A 23,985-nucleotide genomic window follows, 5' to 3' on the forward strand; every position below is an offset into this window, starting at 1 on the left:
TCATTATATAAATCTTATAGTTATTTTGTTTTTTTTACTTTTCTGCATAGCAAATATATTTTATTATTATTCGAGAACAGGGTATGTTTTCATAAGCTTTCGAGTGATTTAGTACAACAGTTCCATCAATAATTTCTTCCATTTATATTTTTTAGGATTAAAGACACCTAGCAAATGATTCGTTTATTTCAGCGCCTACGTTTTTAATAAATAATATATTCGTCTATTAAAAAGTTCTAACAATTTATCCACAGTCAGTGTTTTACTTGGCCCAAATGAGATTATCGTATGTTACTTAGTTTACGAGTATGGGAGATATTAACTGAATTTTTTCTGGTTTGTGCCCTCTGCAGAAAAATGTGGGCAACGCTGGTATGTTGGCTGTGTTTTGCTAGTACATATATATGTGTGTGTGTATGTGTGTGTGTTTGTGTGTATGTATATATATATATATACATATACATATATGTATATATACATATATATGTATATATATATGTATATATATACATATAATATGCATATATATGTATATACACATATATATGTACATATCTGTATATATACATATATATGTATATGTATACATACATATATATATATGCGTATATATATATATATATATATATATATATATGAGCAAACAATTAATAAAATATGTTAAAAACACTTTGAAATGAGTTAAAAACATATTTAATCTGAAAAGGAAACACTAGATAAATGGATAATTTATATATATATATATATATATATATATATATATATATATATATATATATATATATATATATATATACGACTCAGTAGAGATGTGAATCTATGAGATTCGAAACTCCAATGTACGAAGCTCTTTGTAATGTCATTTGTTTGTTGTTTCCGTGTCGCTCCTAACATGAAGGCATCACATAGATGGCGGAAAATTATTCCCAACAAGCATTTCCGTAGCACTTCTTGTTCAAATGTTCCGTAGATAAAATAAACGAAAATTAATTCTCTGTTGTTCTCTTTCCCGTTCGCTCTCTCTCTCTCATTCTCTCATTCTCTCTCTCTCTTTTATATATATATATATATATACATTTATATATATATATATATATATATATATATATATATATATATATATATATATATATATATATATATATATAAACAAAGACTCTCGTAAATTTATTACCTGTGGGATTTGAACCGCTATACAATTCATAATAACTTTCTGAGCAATTAATTCGGGCCTTAAGTTTCGGGCATAAAACACAATCCTCGAATAAATAATGTCAAACGTGAATAATGTGACCATAATCAATGATTTAGATCTTGTTTGTAAACAACCAAATGACTAGTCTTTCTCTGCTTATTATTTTGAGTTTCCTATGAAAATATGTATGTATGTACGTACGTATGTATATATGTATGCATTTATCTAAATCAAAATAGTGCTCTTACCAGATAAGACCCTCTGAAATACTAGCTTCATAACAAAAATGCGTGTTTGCTATTGTTTGTTTTTAATATTTCTTATCACAAATCTCAGTCATGTCCTGTAATGTAAAGGACAATGTTTTTTTCAGCAAATAAGAAAAGCAAACATCATGAATAATTATTTGAATATATAAAGAACTTTAAGCATAAAATCGAGTTCCATCATTACTGAATTCGGCATTACACAATTCTAAAAGGGGTTCTTTTCTGTAAACTAAACAGTCAAACCAAAAACCACGAATAAATATTTAAAGATGTTAAAAACTAGAAGCGTAAATGCCCTTTCCTTGATTATTTTGGTCCTGGATATGGCCTTAAACTATATCCTATAGTGAGGCCCCAGATTGCTAGATTTGGGGACTGTGGAGCCACCTCTTAATTGCCATTGCTCCCAGGTTCACTCTGACCCGGAGTGGTAGTACTTTTAAGGGTCCAAACTATTTGTTAAATATACACTGACTTGAAAAAAATATTCGATTAAAAACTTTCTCTTCCGAATCACTGAATTCAGCATTAAATGACCTAAAAAGGGTTGATATGTCGTAAAACAAATTAGATTACTTTATTCAGCACCACATAATTCCAAAAGGGTTGATATTCCATAAAATTAAATAACCAATGCAGATCAAAATATATTTACTTAGCTACTGTCTGCACAAATTCCTAATCCTACTGGGATGTATGAACCCTGTAAAATGACCACACCAAGGAAATAATTCACAAGAGAACATTTGACAACGTGCAATGAACATTTACATATGCTGAAGGAAGGTGTGATTACCGCAGTAAGTGCTCTAGCATTGATTTTTATATCGACAGTCGCTGTTAAACAACTCATTAAATATTCTATAAAAAAAAACCAAATGGGAATCAGTATGAAAAGAAATTATTTTAGCCAAAGTAAATGCTTCGTTACTTATAGGGAGTTCAAATTCCACTTAAAAATCTAGGGAGTGGCGATATTTTCCTTACGTTTCAGGTCTTTTCTCAGAGTAAAAAGAGATTTGCTGGTCTCTGTTTATTATATGTTATTTCAACGAAAACAGCTTGACTGAGCTCCGTTCTGTCTAGTTTTCTTTTGTACCACATTCACAGATCGGGTCAAGCGTCAAAACAGACATTTTCGGATAGTTAAACGTACGACTTTTAACATGATTCATCTAAGATCTCTTAAATGCTATATACATTATATTAAAACTATTGGGAAGACACAATGCACTTAAAAGATTTCAAAGGGAATCTACAAATAGTTCTTTATTTCCTGTGTAATAGAGGCCAAAATAAGTTGAAAAATAATCGGAAACGTTGCGGGTTTTGCTCACTAATACTCTGAAAAAATTCAATGACAACAACAACGCCTGTGGAACTCTGTTCCGCTTGCACGTTTCCCTCCCGACTTCAACCTGGATGTCTTCAAGTCCAACACAAACAAATTCCTGATGAACCGCCCTCTCTAAGTAATGACACCTTACCAATTCTCCAATACTATTGCTACACTATCCCTTTGATTACTGTACACACAATAACCCTTATCCCTGAGTGGCCATTGGGCCTTGAAAGTGGTGAACCCCATGTAAAATAAAAATACTTTTCGATTAATCATGACTTTAATGTATAAATATTTTGTTTACAGAAAGATTATTGATCTGCAATCGTGGAGTATTAAGTTGCAGTTTCTAAGGTTTTTGTAAGACACTATATGCAAGTCAAGGAAGACAGTGTTCATATATGTCCTTTATGCTTGTTTCATGAGCATATTTCCTCGGTAGGGAAATACTAAAATGCTCGTGTAACGACAGTATGGATAGTTTTATTGTATATTAGTTGCTGTTGTTGCGACTCTTGGTAATACTGATGGCGAAACGTATTTTTTGTATCGCTGCTCCAGAACTTGTTTCGAAACTGATGCAGAGTATAACGGTGGATCTATTTATTTCGTCGAAACGGTTGCAAACAGCATTTTGAATCGTCAACGTCTGGTTGCTTTGATCAATTCTGAGCAAACTCGGCACCAACTTTGCAAACAGTTTTTTCATTGAGAAATGTTCATGCAAATATGACGAATGATATCTTCAACACGTCTGCTATCATACGCAACCTCAAATTACAATTGGCTAAAAGACTTTTTATAGTTTTCCGGGACAACTGTCGAATATGAGATGCTGAAGGTTCAGTACCAGTTGTGTCTGTACGCCTGTGCTTAGAATCAGCATACGAGTTCCTAACGGCTGTTCTCGACGGTAAAATTTCCGAAGGGCTCGTATCAAACAATTGCTTTGATTGAATAGTATTTTTGTAATCAGTATGCAATGCTTATAAACATACGAAATTAAGATTTATCATTTTTTTTTTTAATTTCGGCAACAGAAACTTCAAGAAATAACTAATCTGATCGAGCTTAAATTTTGACAAACTAGTTAGATTAAACAAAATAGACACCTGATCTGCTTATGGGAGTAGATAGAATATTGAACAGAGTGTTAGGGTGTTTGGGGGCAAATATTTCGATTAAATGCGTTGACGCTTCTTAAATACTGCGAAGAAAATGATTGAATTCAATATATTCACTCATATTCTATCCAAATTACTGAAATCTTAGGATTGATTTGGTTACCTCGATATATAAATGTCCATGTCTATTCGTATATAGTTATCTATCCTTCACTCTTTATATATATATATATATATATATATATATATATATATATATATATATATATATATGTATATATATATATATGTATATACGTTTTATTTTTTATTACCGTATTTTTCTGTTAAGTTACATTATTGTTTTTGCTACACGACCGTTTTTTGGCTATCATGTAGCTTCCTCAGACTTTTACAGAAATGTTCGTTTATGGTGGAATGAAAGGGTGACTGGTGTCCATTCCACCATAAACGAACATTTCTGTAAAAGTCTGAGGAAGCTACATGATAGCCCCAAAACGGTCGTGTAGCAAAAACAATAATGTAACTTAACAGAAAAATACGGTAATAAAAAATAAAACGTATATATATATATATATATATATATATATATATATATATATATATATATACATATATATGTTTGTGGGAAAATATGCTTATTAAATTATATTTCACCATTTATATACAAATATTCTAATTTATGAAGCGGAATCTAACTTCTCTTCATAAATGACAATACATTTACCTTCTAAATTTCAAGATCTTGTCCATTTTACCGTCGATATCTTTCAGCATGTTTAAATTGTAAATTTTTTACACCAATTATTATAGATCTTGTCATATAATTATTACGTCATTTTTTTTTAATTCCGCCCTGACTTATCAGAATAATATGAAATTTAAAAAAACTTAAAATTCTTTAAAATAAAATAAAAAGGACTATAAGATTTTTAAATTCAATTTATAAAATTATATGATCAATTCTTAATGCTGCAATATTTTAAGTTATAAATTGGTTATATTTCTTATTAGAATATCTTGTCCTTTTCTTTTCCAGTTTTAAAAACTAGTCCTTTAGTATTCTATTTTTCAGCTGAACCATATTACTTTTCATGGTTGCATTTTTGTATTGTAATATAATTTTTTTATTTTTTTATTTATAAATAGTTTATACTTAATTTTGTAGATAATATTAACAATGGTTAAATCTAGTATGCATGTATTTACTTTTTATTTTATACAAAACTAATATATATATATATACATATATATACATATATATATACATATATATACATATATATATATATACATATATATATATACATATATATACATATATGAGCCTGCCTTCCTACTACCACGTTTGTTTTCTTTTTGCTCAACATACACATCCAAACACCCGGGCAACGCCAGGCTGAAATGCTAGTAGTTAAATAATTTTAGATGTAAATAAATTGATAATAGTAGGTCTCCGCCGGTCAAGGTTTACTATAGATGAAACACCTTCTGCTAGTTGTCCAAGCAAACTGCTTGCCTTAAGTTGATATGCCGTTGGGTGAAAAGACCAATGTTGGATGCGCAGACTGTGTCGCCAAAGGCTACACACCTGTATGGTCCCTCAACTGTTTTTAATGATTTTTTATCAACTTTTCCCCTCCTCTCTTCTTTCAGGTGTTGTTAAAGGATTTCTTTACTATTTTGAACGGTCATCTGCAATGCTCTCCCAAAATCTAATGTTGGTGGCAGTCACCTTCATGTCTCACCCTACATCATCTTTGTATCGGAGTTCGGCACCAACTACAGATACCTACTCTGCACACAGGACATCTTTTGGAATATCCACATCCTCCATGCGACGCAATTGCTCAACCAGCGTAGTCTGGGTTGCCTAAATAAAAAAGTAATACTTTTTAACAAAATACTAATTTAAAAAAAGCCAAATAAACATAGGAGGAAAAGAACGGGGGTAAAACCTAACGTTTATGCTATTACGACCACCGCCAAACCGGAAGCGACATTTTTTAAAATTAAGGCTAGACAATCTAAAGGAGAGGATAACTTAAAAAAATATGGGCGAAAAAAGTGACCCCCCTGTAGAAAAGTGCCAAGTTGAAGGGGAAGATGTTAATGTTTTTAGTCAATTTTTCGATATTTGTCGTATGAAAGGTCGAACTTTAAAACGATACTGATCCTGGTGAAATCCGTCGCCTCTATTGAAAGTTTAAAGCAGACATGTAAACATACATACATACATACATTTATATATTGGTAACTAACAATTTTCGACCCAAATTGATGAAAAAGCTTGCCCTATTTCTGAATACTCTTTATGTAAAATTTCAAATATTTAGACCAGAAATTGTCTGGGTAATTTGGAAGAGACCGCAGAGGTCAATTTTTGTTTAACTTTGACCCCTATTATGAACCCTTACCATTTATTGTTTTGGGTTCAAATCAAATTATTAAGTTAGATCCATGTCCAAGGAGCCTATATCTAAACTTTCAAGTGCGTAGACCCAAAATTGTCGGAGGAGTTTGGTAGAGTTCTCAAAGGTCAATCGTTGAACTTGGACCCCTTAACAGCCAAATTTCTGGCCCAAAACCGATCACATCGATTTTCCCAAATTTCAGTACTATGTATATCAAATTTCGTGTCTGTAGGCTTAAAATTGACAGAGTTAATGCGTAGGGAAATATACACAGACACACAGAAACACACACAGACACTTTCACTTTTATAGATATATAGATAGATACCAGTAAATGTATACGAGCCGGTGCATCAACTATTTGCCTGCCTTTGCTTAAAAAATATTTTCTGTTATTTTTAATAGCTGCTGCTGGCAGATTAGGTTGGGTGAAGATGTTGAGTTCTTTATATTATTGGTTTTACTTTTGCCTTTGTAAAATTCAATCGATATTCTAGCAGAACCAAACATAAAAAACAACAATTCTCTCTACAAACCAGCAAAAGAAAACCCTCATAAGTATTTAAGATATTAAGAATTTTAAGCATAAAACTGGTTTTTTCAAATTACTTAATTCAACAATAAATACTTCGAAATTAGATGATATGTTGTAAAACAAAACACCCAAACCAAACATGGTGAATAAATATTGAAAGATATAAAGAACTTGAAACATAAAACGTTTCGTCCTAAAATTAGTGGATAAGGCATTAAATGACATATTACAGATTGATGTGCTACAAAAACAAAGCAGACAAACTAAACAAAGTTTGAGTTGGACCATAACAACGTTTTGGTCCCCGACAAAAGGAGGGTTGACCTGTAAATTCACCCTAGTCTGTTCCTTCTTTCGTTCGTCTGAACTTTTCTCAATAACTACGCCTTGGGATTTTTTGAATTTTGCTCAAACATAAAACATGATATGAATAAAAAAAGTGACAGACTTTCCGGGAAAAATCCGATTGCCAGCTTAGGATACCTTAAAATTGACACTTTTCTGCTTATCAAAAAAAAAACGGTTTGATTTCTATAAAACTTTCTGAAAAGTTGTAACTAACTGTTTTCTATATAATTTTGTTTTTCTATACTTCGCGATAAGTCTTAGGTGTGCGCCAGGGGCTCTTTTAGGGCTGGTAAAAACCATCCATTTTGAGGATTATTTTACCATGTTTGTCCAAAATGTTCTGTGTATATCTGTTTAGCAGTTTTGCATATTGCTGAACCCAAATTTAAATATGTTAAGGCCTTGGGAACTTTTGGGGCTAAATGGGGGGGGGCTGAATTTAGTCATTTTTATGACTCGTTCACTGTGTATTCACGGGGGAACTAAGCATGCTTCACTTGTTTTATTTAAAAATTACCAGATTCGGCGTAATTTAAATTGTTGATATGTTATAAAACAAAGCAAACCATTAACAGCCATAATTTTATAAGATAGAGAACGGCGTTCTTTATTTTTTTAAATAGAGGATGTCCATCCGGGTACTATAAAAATAAATTTCGTTTACTAAACCGAACAAATGTCATATGGTACAGCTATGATCAAATTTGGAACTACGGACCATCTTTAACTTTAATTTTCAACGTTTTCAGAATCATAAAATGAAATTCTATAATTAATTCGACGTTTTATCGCACGTGCTGTCGATGATTGGTTGAGTAGGGTGGCTTTAAACCGTTCCAGCATTTCCTTGTTCCTTCAACTCGTCGTTGGTTATTTATATTGCACAAAACGGAAAGCCGTGGCATTGATTTCGAAAAAGGCCATTGTTATCCAAATTGTTTGAAGGCACTTGGCTAAATATTTGTTCGTTTTCAAACCTTGTTTCGCCGCGCGTCGGTTCGTGGATCGTTAATTTCCTTTTGTCTCTTGTAACTATTTTGAAGAAGGCCAACAGAAAATAAGCATCGTGGTGGCAGGGGAAGCGTCGACCGGAAATGGACTTGCGTCAACACTTAACGACGGTAATGCAAGTCAAAATAGCGACAACCGCCTTCTTTTTCTACAACTCTCTTCCATCTCTCTCTCTCTCTCTCTCTCTCTCTCTCTCTCTCTCTCTGTATTTTACACACATTACATACACGCGTGCACACACACATATATATATGTATATTTATATAAATACAGACATGTATATATATATATATGCGTGTGTGTGTGTGTGTGTGTGTTGTGCGCCATCACCGAGAATCGAAACCAAAACTTTTAGCTTACGATTTACTTTTTCCTTTGACGCTAATGCCTCAGCTATGAAGATATATTTGCTGCAAGGCTAAAAATAAAATAATGAACTATTGGTTTATACGTTATGCATGTATATTCTTAATGCCGTCGTTCCACCTTCACGTGGCAAATTAAATTTCTTTAATTTTCAAACTTTTGCAATAATTTCTCCCGGCTAAAACCTAAATATAAAGTTTCGCATGTGTTTGAATGCTCTGTATATAAATTATGATGTCCGTAGACCAAAAATTGACAGAGGAGTTTGATAGGCAATGTTTTTGACAAATATATATCTATATTCCTGTAAATGTGTTTTTTTGTGTATTGATATTCATATTAAAAACTTTTTTTCCTATTCATTTCAAAAGAAAATACAACTTTTTTATATTTGGGTCGTAAAATTGCATATATATCCAAAAGATCTAGCTAATATTGTAAACATTCATTTAATTAATTCCCTATTTGTTTTTTTCGGATTTTATGGGAGGATAATCTTTAATTTACTAGTAAGTGTAATTATATTCAAGCAGACATTCTACATGATTTATACTTGTGTAATATTTGCGTAAAAAGTATATGGTAAACACAAACCTTTTCTACATATATTTATGTGTGCGTATATATATACTTGTTTAAAAAATTGTTGCTTAGAAAACTCCTTTGCCATTTTTCTGTTTACAAACATGAAACTTAATATATAGGGTAATCGAACCCATGCGAAACGTTATGTTTTTTTTTTTCGGGGAAATTCAATGAAACAGTGTGAAGATTAAAGAAATGAAATTTGTCATGTGAAAGTCGAAGGACGGCATTACAAATCTGCATGCGTAACGTAAAATTTATTGGTTTATGTTTTAATTTTTAGCCTTGCAGCAAATATGTCTTCAACGCTCAGGCATTAACGTCAAATTAAATCGTAACCTTAACGTTTTGGTTTAGATTCTCGGTGATAGCCAACACCATTTTTGTTTTTACACTTTGAAAATCAAAATATTGGATCCAATATAACAAAAAAAAATAGGAAATCTGCATTTATCAAAATATCATATTTAAGCGAATTTTACAACCGGGCAATGCCGAGCGACCTGCTAATACGCATACAAAAAATATACAGAAAGAGGTTTGTGTTTACTATAATTTTTTTACCTAATATTACTCTGACATAAATAATGTAGAATATCTGCATGAATATAATTATACGTAATAGTTCACTAAAAATGTTCATTCCATAACAAAGCCGACAAAAAAAAACAACTAATAGGAAATTAATTAAAGTGAATGTTTAAAAGAATATGAAAATTTGCTAGATTTTTTACAGATGCATGCAATTTCAGAACCCAAAGATACCAATATTGTATTTTTTTTAAACAAATAGGGAAAGGGTTTTTAATATGCATATCAATACACAAAAACACAAAATTTATAGAAGCCCATAGCGCTACCTATCTTAGGTTGAGCATATTGGGAAGTGATATACAAATTACCATTAGCATATCAAGCGATGCTCTTTGTGTAAACAAATTGAGCTTATGCATTTGGACAGTGCCAAAACACTGTTAATTCGCTACCCGCATAGCAGTAGCCGAATAGTGCAATAGTTAGAAGCTCCGGCTGTCATTTAGGTGGTCGGGTTTCGATTCTGGCTTGAGGTAGTTTCTTGTCTAGCCGCACTGATGAGCTGAGAAACAGCGAAACAATACTGCATGTGGATGACCATATATATATATATATATATATATATATATATATATATATATATATATATATATATATATATATATAAGGCACTTTGTCTCTGTGTGTTCTTGACCTATGCATTCAGATACCGCTGGGCCGATTTTTTTTTATTTTTATCTGTGCTTAGGAGCATTCTTTGATATATTAGTATCGGAATACTTCCGATAAGTATTGAAAATCGATAATCGAAGAAATCCCATTTAAGGAGGTGCGGTTCACTTTTGGCCAAAGTTAATATTTATATGCAAGTCTATTTGCAAAGTTTTATCACGACACAAGAAGAATGTCCCAGCGTATAAAATCAACAGTAACTTCCTTGAAAAACCAGAGGTACTTTCAAAATAAATATTTATTTTTAGAGCACAATTGAACGATTGTATTAAACTTTTGTATTTAAAATTTTTAGTTCAAGTAATTATATAAAATTAATTTCATAAATTAAATAGTAGGTTCTCACAAAATGTGATCTAGACTACAATGAATTGATATATATATATATATATATATATATATATATATACATAAGTGTGTGTATGCATACATATATATGTGTGTATATATATGTGTAAGTAGAGAGAGTGTTATGCAGATATCTATGCATTTTTCTGTGTGTAAGTATATGTGCTTGTGTGTACGTCAACTTGGTTCGCAATTGAAATTAAATGAAATGTTTGTTAGTTCTTGACGTGTCTTGTACAAATCACACTTCGTCTTAACATAACCATTTTCAGTGTATTTGATGAGTTTTTATTTCCCGTTGGATCGCACTCGACATCCCCCCTCCGACAATACACACGTGACGTAAATTCCGTATATTTTATTGGGATTAAATTTCGCTGTTACAATCGGATTTCCTCATTTCCCGGTGTTAAGTTGGGCGCCATGACAAACAGAACCGACTTGATCTGTATCATCCTGCCAATGGCTCCTAAAGGACCAAGTAATATCACAACCACTATGTGAGCGAAGAAAAAATTGTCACGACAGATTTATCCAGGAAACAGCCAGTTCTGTGTTAATCTCAAAATTACTATGTTGTTTGAAATATACAAGTGCATTGTGGTCCCTATCAATGTAAAACATGAGCGTTGACTTTTGGGTCGCGGTGATTGTGTGTTGTTTGTGTTATATACTCGATTTAAGGTGATGGATATATCCATGTTATTGGTGGATTTTTCTAATGATACAATTTTACGCCGTTTCCTGGATACGTTTTGTCTATCATCAAATTGAAACATGCTTATACATGAAGGATGATACGACAGCAATTCTATTATAACATATACTTTATTAACTTAACTATGGCCGTCTATAGTCCTTCATAAGAATTCTATCTGGATATCTTAAGATGAGGGGCCGGGGTTCATTGAACGAATAACAAACAAGTTAACATTACTATGTTTACTTTTAATAATTTCATTTGTTTCGTGGATAATATTACCTGATTACAATAAACAGAAGCACACAAGGCCAGTAAAAGACGAAAAAAAAACGTTGATTTCTTACGCATTCTTAGTATAGCTTTAAATCGCTTTAATTCTGTCGTTTGCATTCGCTTCATTGTTTCGTTTTTAAGGTCAGATACGTGTAAAAGGAACCACTTAAAAGTTGATGACACAAGCATAAGAGCCAGACATTCCTGAAGATGGAGTGTTATTGCCACAGATCCAGGGCTTGCGTTCTTAGAGTTTCACATCACCAATATATCTGAAAGAGATATATTAAACTTTCACGTCATGAATGGATAAGTTCAGTCATCATAATTTGCTATCCTCTTTACCTATTCGGACGGACGATTAAAATAGGAGGCATTACTTTTTCGAACACCCTTTATATATTATTAAGAACACAAGCAAACTGAAACATGCACTCCTGTTGCGTGATATATGCACTTAAAGCAAAACTCGCGATCCATAGCTAAGAAAAGGAAACACTTAGCCAACTTAATCTCAAAAACTTACCATATCTGATACTACCTTGCATAGTATTCGTTATGGGTGAGCCTCCGGCTTTTACCTAAAAGCGAAGTTTCTAGAGAATATCAAATTCAATAGTAGTCTCTAACTGTATGTATATCAAAAGAGATAACTTATAGCGCCTTGCACTCCCAAATTGTCACAGATTTTGATACTGATCAGACTCAACGTTACTTAACTCTAACGTATATTATCATAATATGCTATATAATATGTAACAGTGTCATGAGGGTTTATGAACGCCACTGCTGATTATGGAATCGATAAGCCATGCTCCTTTCAAAATATCAATTACGAATAGAGCTACCTAGATTTCCCTATGGGCAAAAGTTTAACATATTTCTATTAAAACTTTTATCGCTACTTCTTCTCCCTTTCCACCTCTTCACATGACCTTCTCTCATGCAGCCATCCCATTTCCATCTCTGAACATACATATGCACACACAAACCGATCGATTTTATAGATGCCTGGAGGAATGAGCCGGTATAAGGGAATTAATTCATTGATTACACAATTGAGAAGGCTGGAAAACTGACCTCCTGACAACATGTGCAGAAGTTTCCCGTCAAAGAATTAATAATTATTTTAAAATGTTAGATATTATTCAACGCCAAAGAAAATACAAACTTTATGGGAGTTTGTTTCGTAGTTACTTTTTGTTTTAGCTGAACATACAAGCATGCATACATCTCTATATATACACATAAAATTATATTATGAACTAGTAGAGTACCAGGCATTGATCGGGGTCATAGAAAATTTAATAGAAGTTAAATTATGTGTAGTAGCTTTATAACAAATTTCTATTCGCCCTCTCTCTCTCTCTCTCTCTCTCTTTCTCTTATTTCTCTTTTTTGTTCGCCTTTTTTACCGTCTTTCACCGTAAAGCTTTTAGTATCTTTCGTCTAACTCATTCCTCTCTCTTGTTTTAATGTGCTGAAAAAATGTCATTCAGATACAAGATCTACCTTTCTTAAATGTAATACTGTAGTTTCATTTTATGACTTATTTGTAGTTTTCATTTTTTTATAGCCGCACATACAAACACGCTGGCATACACAGACTACTTCTAAATTTCCCCAATGTCTGTCTCTGTGTGTGACGCGGTTTATCTCAGCCTACAGGCAATCCACCAAGTCAAGTAAGGTACCGTAATGAAGCTTATGACTGAGCGGATATTTTAGTGATATTTATATCCATGTTTGGCGTATGGAAATGCAAAGAAAAATATTAAAAAATGCCAAAAAATAACGATTTATTAAACAACGTTTCATTTACTGGATATTTTTCTGGTATTCACCGGAAGTTATTATCTCGCTTAGTAAGTTCGATTTACTGTCTGTGTGTGTGACATGGTTTATCTCAGCTTACCGGCCACCCACCAAGGCGAGTAAGCTACCAAAATGAAGCGGAAGTTTTAGTGATATTTATATCCATGTTTGTCGTATGGAAATGCAAAAAAAAAAAAAAAAATAAAAAAAATAACGATTTACTAAACAACTTTTTATTTACTGGGCACACTTGGATTCTTGTATTATAAATGCGCATAGATATACTCAAATTATTGCGTTTAATACGACATCCCCTTGCAAATTAAACTGGTTATTGATTCTTTCCACCGATATAAATTGAAATATGTAAAATTCCATTTCGCTATATTGAAGAATCCCTAAATTTAATGTATTGATGTAAATCATTAAATATTCCAAGGAGAAAGTTCTTATCTAAATCAGGATGTTGGCGCGTCCATAATCAATTTTCGAGCACGTTTATCTTATTACTTAAAAACAAGTGCACGTGTAGATGTGAGTAGTCTTAACGTCTTCAGAAGTACACGAGTTGCATTGGCTCGAAGGTGTTTACATCATTACACAATGGCGTTCATTAGACTTAGGCCAAGCTCGGATCACACTTTGGCTTCGAGCAATTATCTTCATCTTTTTCCATCTTTCGTCTCTTACACCCTACTCACCCTTTTGCATCTATTAAGTGCAGCTAAACAAATGCAACAATGCGACTGCACAAAGCTGCAAATAAAACTAGCAAAAATGAATGCCATCAAATGTTATTATTTAAGCATTATTATTATTATTTACTCATTAGAATTGGTCACACAAGACTTTGAGAACAATTGTGGTGTTTCCTGGAGTCTGAGTGACAAGTCTTCCCAGATTTCTAGTACTCTCAACCTCTTTCGATAACCTTTGCAAAAGAATTTGCGCTATCGCAATAGACGCTTACCATTGGTTTCTCGTTGGCGGCGATCATTGGTCTTCACTGGAATTTGGGTGGCAATAAGCTTCCCTACGGCTCCAATCTTCTTTGCACTCATCCAGCGGAAGTCTGGTTAGTGCTTTCCCTCCTCGGTATTTCCATCCTTTTTACCCTCATTATTTGTTGTAGTGCTCGTGTATGGAGACACTCACAGATAAGAAAAATAGGGGTGGCGGTATTTTTCAATTATACAGTTTCAGTCATTATAATTATTATAATAATAATGATACTTATTATTTGTAGTAGTAGTAGTAGTAGTAGTAGTAGTATGCTTATCATTATTGCATATTTTTGTATCTGCTACATTATCAGAAAGAGAGAGCAAAAAGAGGGCAGGAGGAAGAGGTAAATCTTGGAATGCTTTGTACAACGATGAATGGACATATATTACACTATCCGTAAAATGGAGGATATATTGCATAGGATGATGGTCACATGGCGAGAAAACAAATACTACACTACACCGAAATAAGCAAAATAGAAAGTAACCTCTGGGATTATGATTTCATGAAGATAGCACATATATTAAAGTACCCCCTTCTCAAAAATGGGTGGAGGCAATGCCTACGACACTGGTATCATGACACCGAAACAGATATTACAAACCCTAAAAAAAAGAGGACATAATTCCAGAGAGAATAGTTTCATGACAGCAAAACAGATAATCTACTTCCCCCCTGAATTGAGAATTGTAAAATCGTACATTAGTCAAATATTAAATGACCATAATAGTATATTTTCGGCTCAGATATAGGAGTAATACAATAATCCCGATTTTAACCATGCAATTACTAAATCTCCATTATTATTATTATTATTATTATTATTATTATTATTATTATTATTATTATTATTATTATTATTATTATTATTAATAATAATAATAATAACGAGAATCACAAAATCCTATGAAACATGGGCATACAAACTGGAAAACTCATCCAAGCAAGAAGACCAGATGTCGTAATAATTAATAAGAAAGAGAAACCCTGTCAAATCGTAGACTTTGTTGTTCCAGCTGACCAGAGGCTGAAAGAAAAGGAGAAACAGTGCAAATACACAGAGCTAGCCAGAGAGCTGAAGGGGGTATGGTAGATGAAGAAAATCTAAATGATACTTTTAATAGTAGGAGCACTAGGAACAATCCCGAAAAACTTTGAAAAAAGAATGGGAGAAATTGGAATAAGAGGAATGACTGGAAAAATACAACGAGCAACAATAATGAAAACAGCTGAAATATTAAGGAAACCCCTTGAATGTGGAGAATAACACACACGAATCACCAAGCCCAGACCAAACAAACAAAAACAGTATAAAAAGGTATGTGTCTTTACACAGATTTACATTAGGAGACTTGATTCCTGGTTTCTGACGAAATAATGTCTCCGTCTCTACCGATTACATAGTTCCCCAGTACAATTTGCCAGATATTATATCATCATGTTTTGATTCGCTGTGATTAAACAATCAGCAACTGCAGCAGCTTTTCCTCTCGAATTCTTGCTCAATTGAATGCTATTGAAGTCAACAACGGTCTCCTATATAGCGCGTTAACAATGACTGCATTCATCATTATAATCGTCACAGCAACTACAGCAGTTATCAACTAATCCAGGCAGAAACATCTTCAACATTGACTTGCTTTTCGGACAGCTACATTTTTAAAGCAGCTACGTCATTAACATCAGGTTCTGGCAAAATGACATACTCACCATTATCATTGTCATCGACGTCGTCGTCGTCTCGTTGCCGTCAGCAATTTTTTATCCAGTTCAGCTAAAGTTTTACACAATCTACATAAAAAAGCAGTGACTATAAGTAAAATGACAAATGTCCACTTAAGGCAGATGAACAATCACCATTATCCTATGTTAACGATTCATCAGCTTTCTGTCGATTTCCTAAATCATGAGCTGTTCTTAAAGGTTACATATTTATATATTGAAATAAATGTGTTAGCCTCGTTTGTTTTATTTAGATTCTTCGGACTACGATTTTCATCTTTAATGTAAATTTCCTAAGATTTCGGTTGATGTAATCTTGAGACTGTTTCTTTCGAATTTAGGAATCTGAATGGAATTTCGAACGTGATCCTTTATTTACGTTACGAGTGTAGCATGCTTCTGTTCCCTAAAAGACCCGTGTCGCAGGGATCAGAGTACTTGGGAAAATCTATTGTAAAACTGATATTCTCCTGAAGGTTGAAGGTTAAATTCTCATTGAAGTTACCCGAAAAATAAAATTGCGAATTACTTGGAACTTCTATCTAGACATGGCCACGGGAACGAGAGTATGTTACTTTCGTGAAGTAAATAAAGGGTTGTGTTCGAAATTCCGCCCAGATTCCCGAGTTCGATAGAAAGATTCCCGATACACCTGAAGAAATCGGAGGTTACATCGATCAAAACTCTGTGAAAATGACACTCAAGTTGAGAACAGTATTATAGAGACACCAAATAATACGAATAACCAATCCACATCTAAAACATTCAGAAATGTAATGTTAGTTTCATATTTTGTTCTTCACACAAGTTTGTCTTTTCCGGCGTTGCTTTTGAAGTAGATTTGTTTGCGTCTTCTTTCTGACTTGTGAGTGATCACCTGCATCGGCCTGCAACAATATAAACACGCATAACTTTATAGACTTGATAAAGATATATAATTTAGCTCTTTTTTGTCAAAACGAATAGATAGTACACGCCTAAGATGAATCATCTGGCAAATCCTATTATTTACGGTACAAGTGTGCTTCTTGAAAATATGATAGAAAAGAACTTGACGTCGTAGAAGAAATTGTATGCAGTTTTGAAATTAGCTAACGAAACTCAACAGAAATGATAAAAATTGTTCACCGATGTAATCTACTTTTTCTTATCTAGATTTCTTAGTTGAGCATTTCAAATTGTGTAAATAATAATCAAGCTGGCCACACAAAGGGAAGCGGTAAGGGCTTACATTGTTGTGTAATAAAGGAATCGTAGGCACACCTGTCAAGCCACTTGCCAATTTGACTCTAGCAGGAGCTTAAACATAATGCAAACGACAATGGAGATGTTTATAACATTGCAATGAAATTAAATATCGACTAGCACGCACGTTCCCAGCATGCATCACTCTTTTTAGCGGCCATGTTTCCAATTTGAAAATACTTTATGAGCACCCCTCCCTCTTCCGCTCATCTTAGGCTTTTTCCTTTTATTACATCTCCTGCGTCTTCACTCACACTGTTTGCTCCTTAACTCTGTTCTGAACTCTCATTTCCTTCATCTGGACATCGCTGCTAATAATTGATGAGCAACTCATTGTCAAATTCGCACATACTTTAAACTCCTATTCAATTACAGCCGGATCTGGAGAGTTAACTCCCTTGGCATGTATTCCTCTTCTTTTTTTTTTACTCTCTTTTTATTTCCCCTCTGTCTCCTTCTCGTAACTGCCGGCGTGCATCGTACAATGTCATATCCCCAATTTCCTTGGCCTGGAAGGAGAGAATAAATTAAAAATGAACTAACTGAACGAGTAAGATATAGTGATAAATAGATAGATAGGGATAAAAAGAGATAGAGAGAATGAAGAGAAGAGAGGTTTGTTTTTCTTTCATGAATTTTTAATTACGTTTTTTACCGACACGATCTGTTTATATAATGGTCAGTGGACGATAATGCCTTTCTGTGCTAAAAAGTGAACTTAGTGCGCTGATACATATGTCTTTAAAGGTCATCCTATTCTGTTATGGGCCATTATTGCGATAAATATGAACACTTTCCTGGATATAAATATTTAACAAAAATCTTCTCAACAGAAAATTATAACTTTTTACACCGAAACCCGCAAGACTGAACTTCAAATTAAAAAAAGATTAACTTCAAATTAAGAACAATAAGCTAAATTTAAACATCTACAAAAGTTTTAAAATAAAAAAAGCGTTTCTGTTTACTGCTTCATCGCTTATAAAGGCAAAAATCTACTAGAAGATAAGTGTAAATGGGATGGATGATGAAGAATATAATTAAAGTATCAAAAATAATGAATGAAGAGGAATGACGAGTGTGTGTAACAATTATTTGTTATAAATGAATTTGACGACGACCGTGTTGTAATTCTCAAAGAAGCAGTCCGCGAATGGGGAGCTTTTGGAAAAAAATCCTTTTGTTCAGCGGAATATAGTTTGATGCTAGAGATACAGAGAAATAAAGGGACGTTTTCTGCCATTGTAGTAGAAGACGAGTTCTTGGAGTGAGTGTTGTGATTTTTAATTTTAAGCTGAATGTTTTATACTTTCAACTTCACCGTTTAAATGTTAGGTTAAACTGGTGTTAAAGTGCATTATTCTTTTATCATTTTTTCATTCATCATATTTTTATGATCGGATGTTTAGTGTTGATTTCTATATATAAAGCAAGGTGCACTGCATATCGCGGCATTATAATTAAAGATAATGATGTGGAATAAGCCATTCGATCCATATCCTCATAGATCTCAGAAGTTCGTGAACCATTTTTTAAAACTCGGTGTTAAGAATGATGTGGACCCAGGTTGGGACCACGAAAAGATAACTCGGAGCACGATATAACTTTGGTTGGTTGGTTGGTTGGTTGTTTTTGTTTTACGGGATATCAACCTTTTTCAGGTTATTTAATACCGAATCTAGTTATTTTGAGGAACGATTTTTAATGGTGTATATTTGTTTCTTAAGTCGGATTCTATTTAACCCAGAGTTGGGACCCTAACAGGTACTACCACTCCGGATCAGAGTGGACCTGGGAGCAATGGCAATTAAAGGGTCGCTCCACACTCCCCAAGGCCCGCCAGGTGGGGCCTCACCATCGGATATAGTTTTAGGTCATACCCAGGACCACGATATAACTTTAAAGATATATTAATAGACGTACAGAAAAAAGTGATGATGTAAGTCAGACTTACTTGTTAATCGAACATCAGTAGAGTATCCAATAACCACGGAAGTACTTGGCTGTCAATTGATATAGGATTTGGAAGAGTTCATGAATGGGTAGGTAACGGTTCCATAACCGAGCATTTAATGTACTTAAAAGAAACATTAAACAAACGTTCCAGAACATCGTTCATGAAATGTGGGGAGTAAAGAAATAAATGAAGCGAGAAATACAAGGCACACTTTCTACTCCCTTTTAAACCGGAAAAATATATTTGGGGAAAGTTTTTAGAGAGTATGTGATTAGTCAGGATCTTTGCAAAATTAATTTAATTGTAAAATATAATAAACTTCCACGATTTTAGTCGCAACTGTTTATACAATGAAGTACAAAATATTTATTTTCTTTTCCTTTGCGGTGTTCAGTATCGGTTGGCCTTGTAAACTAAATCTATGTTTAAAATGAAAACGATGAGTTCCATAGAAAATACATAAATATATTAGATGTATTGTGTACCTTTTAGAAATAAAGAACCTTACAAACTTTTATGTGTTTCTGAATTCAGCCTCCAGTATTTATGTTAGTAAAGCTTTGTGTGTTTGCCACAGGTAATGCAATGATCATATGAGTTTTAGTTATTTAACTACGAACAGTGTGAATACCTAACTGACTGACGACTTTCATCTTTTATATATAATTTTAAAAAAATGCTAATTTTGTGGGTGCTTATTACGTATTTGAAAGTTTTAGTTGAACATAAAAACATCATTTGTTCTTTAGACAATAGATTAAGGATAAAAGATAAATGTCCACATCTAATATATCCAACATTTGTACAATTCCCGTAAAGTAGATTCCTTGTGCATGCCTTGAGAGTAGTATAATGAAATGCTTACTGAAAACATTATGCCACTGATGCCTCCTCCCGACATCTTTACATCTCTAGTCACGGGCGCAGTGAATAGAGACGTTGTGTTTCTGCGGTTCTAAGTGGGCATTGTCTGAAGATAGCGGTTTTAATCTTACTTAAGCAGGTGAGACAACAAGTATAGAAGGCAATTATTACTAGGGGATAGGTTATAAGATTCAGCATTTCTATCCCGTCGCAGTTAATTACACGAAGAATGCCTGAGGATGATGGTGGCAACGCGATTAAAACAACTACGAAGATGAGGATAACAGTCCACAAACAAAACGAGTACACAATTTATGAAGAGAATTCCCAAAAAAAAAGTAATCTTTCTTATTAGGCTCCGGTTAAAATCTATGCATAGAACATATATCAGTTTAAAATGTACATAAATATATATATATATATATATATATATATATATATATATATATATATATATAAAGAGCGTCGCTTAATACGCTGATGGCAGTTTGTATATCACTTATAGAACATATATCAGCTTAAAATGTACATGAATATATATATTTATATGAATATATTCATATATATATATATATATATATATATATATTAATGTGCATTTTAAGCTGATATATGTTCTATAAGTGATATACAAACTACCATCAGCGTATTAAGCGACGCTCTTTGTGTAAACAAATCGAGCTGAGGCATTTGGACGATGACAAACATCGTTAAATTCATTATCCTGACAGAACCAGCCGTATAGCGTAATGGTGAGAATCCTTGACTGTCATTTATGCGGTCGGGTTTCGATCCTGGCTTAAAGAAGTTGCCTGTCTACTTTATGTGTATGACTATATATATATATATATATATTACTGTTTTATCTGCTTAGTTACACATATTTCGATTACAGAGTCGTATTAACGATCCGACAATTTCGTTGGAGTCTGACGAAATTGTCGGGTCGTTATTATTACTATATATATACAGGGTGACCCCAAACAAAAGCTAAATGGAGGGCATCTAGAATATATGCTGTAGAACGGAGAAAAAAGGCCAAAGACCCCCGTGTTTTTAATATGATAAACTAGTTATGACCAAAGTTTTATTTCATTCGGACAAAACACAAAGAAACGAGGCCTAATTAGAGTTGGGGCCCGTTTTTTGGGGCCATTCTATATATATATATATATATATATATATATATATATATATATATATATATATATATATATACCTTTGCTCTACAATGGTATTGAGCAGTCTTTTCAGGTTTTTCTAATAACCATTTATTGGTCTCTCTCTCTCTTTATATATATATATATATATATATATATATATATATATATATATATATAGTCTAAGAGGGAGAAAAAGAAAGAGTGTTATAACTGGATAAAAGAACAGCAGCAATTATCATTAAGCTAATAAAAGAGAGTAGTGTATTCTACGAGTGAACAATAACGAAGCCATATTGTTGTCTCACTAGTAAAGTGTAAATGATGCCAAGCGGAGTCAAGGTAAATACAAATGCGCTGCTTGATCGGATTTGGGCCCGGAGGGTCTTCCGTAGAAACACCTGTTGATCGACATGAGAGCTAACTCGTAATGAAATAGAGTAGAAGAAATGAGAATGAAAGTAATTCCATTCATAAAAAAGGTGATGCGTTGTTCATCTCGAGAAAGAACAGAGTAAAACGGTTAAACGAGAAGTGGGCGAGGAAGAAATTATATACAAGGGAAAATAACATTTAATTCATTCGCGTTATAGATTTAAATGAAAAGCTTCGTCATTAGATAACAATTAAAGTAGCTGATTAGATCGGTTTGTCTGTTTTACAACTCTCAACTCTTTGTTTTACCTTCGCAAATGAGGTTATGTTTTCGGTTGAATTTGTAGGTACGTTTGTCGATATGTTTGTTTGTTACTTTGAGTACAGCGTCTATTGACCAATCATTACCAATCACGGTTGAAATATCGATCATTAGAATTGATTTCATTTGAAGAGACAACGTTCCTTTAATAAGTGTTCATACATTTTTGTAAAGGCATTTAAAATTATAATTCTTGAACATTCACTATGTTATTTTTCATCATTTTATGAGATGACTAACCAACGTTCACAGTTTAAAATTCTAATGAACAGCTGCAGCAGGAGTTGGAATACACTCCATCAAAACCTGATTGTCACAGCTGGTGAATTTCAAAAATGCAATTTGGACAGGAGGACACTTTAGAAGAAGGAGATGCAATAAAATTATGTTTTAAACTTGGAATACATACCACAGAAACGTCTGGAATGCTCCGATTGCTTTTAGACCATTCTGCATGAATCAAATGGCATAAGAAATTCAAGGAAGGCAGAAAGTATGTGAACGATGATGAGAAATGTGGGAGGAATAAGGAAGTTAGTAATGGGACGATTCCAATATTTTGCCCAATTCTAATACAATTACTGACTCTGTTCGGAATTCGTGATTCCGATACGATTACCGATTTCAACTTAGATATTGATATATTTCTAAATATAGATTTTTTGCGGGGTGGGGTCGGATTATTGCTAAAATAACACAATGTGTGCACATATTTTCATAAATGCAAAAATACATTTGTAGGGATGATCTATCGATTTTATTTTTTATTGGTAGTTTAAAATCAATAAATATTAACAATTTTATTATGAATATGGACCATGGAAAAGTGTAAATACAAAGAGAACATTTTTGAAAATCAGAAAACATGCACGATTTTTCAGATGATTTGTTTTCTTTTCTTTTTTTTTTTGGATTCCCCATTTCTATTCCGATTAATCGTTCGAACACTAGATTGTCGCCCCTTCCAGTTTTTATCTTCACTTGGAATGGAAATATCTATTGAGTTGCTCAGATCTGTTAGTAGGCCATAGTTCACTGATCTTGGTCTACTAGCTTTTCAACTTAACACCTGACATTCTGATTGGGTCAATAAAATAAGTACGGTGGATATGTTAAGATTAACATATGCGATTGAATAGACCACACCTGCATTCAGGCTTCTATTGCAGCTCATAGGCAGCACGCAAAACGAGCGAAGTGAAAAAGATACCATGTGTAATGGCTTTACTCTTTCTTCAGTATAAAAATGTAGCTCTCTGGAGAACAGCATTATCTCAAGGTTTTTTTTTTTCTGAGTACAACACTTTTTCTGATCTTCATTAATGATCTCCCTAATCATATTCTGAGATTGTTTGTTAATAACTACGTGATCCTTCAGAGTGCGCTGTGAAACGAGGAAAAAGTGACTTATTATTAAAACCAACCTTCTGTCCTTTAACGACCAAAGCTTGGATTCTTGTTTTGCCTTAAAGAGAAAGAGAAAGAGAAAGAGAAAGAGAGAGAGAGAGAGAGTGAGAGAGAGAATATGGTGATTGCGAAAACGTTTTTTTTTCTTTAACTACTAAAGCTCGGATTCTTTTTTATCTCAGAGAGAAGGTACTTGATAACCGCGAAAACATGCTTCTCCCCTTTAACTACCAAAGCTCGGTTTCTTGTGTTGCCTCAGAGAGATAACTTTACAGTTGCGAAAACATCGTCCAGGTTGTTGTTGCCTAACTTCACTGACTTTTTGTTGGAGGCA

The sequence above is a fragment of the Euprymna scolopes genome, chromosome 7, assembly GCF_053919585.1.
Source record: "Euprymna scolopes isolate OS-2025 chromosome 7, ASM5391958v1, whole genome shotgun sequence".
NCBI classification, from domain to species: domain Eukaryota; kingdom Metazoa; phylum Mollusca; class Cephalopoda; order Sepiida; family Sepiolidae; genus Euprymna; species Euprymna scolopes.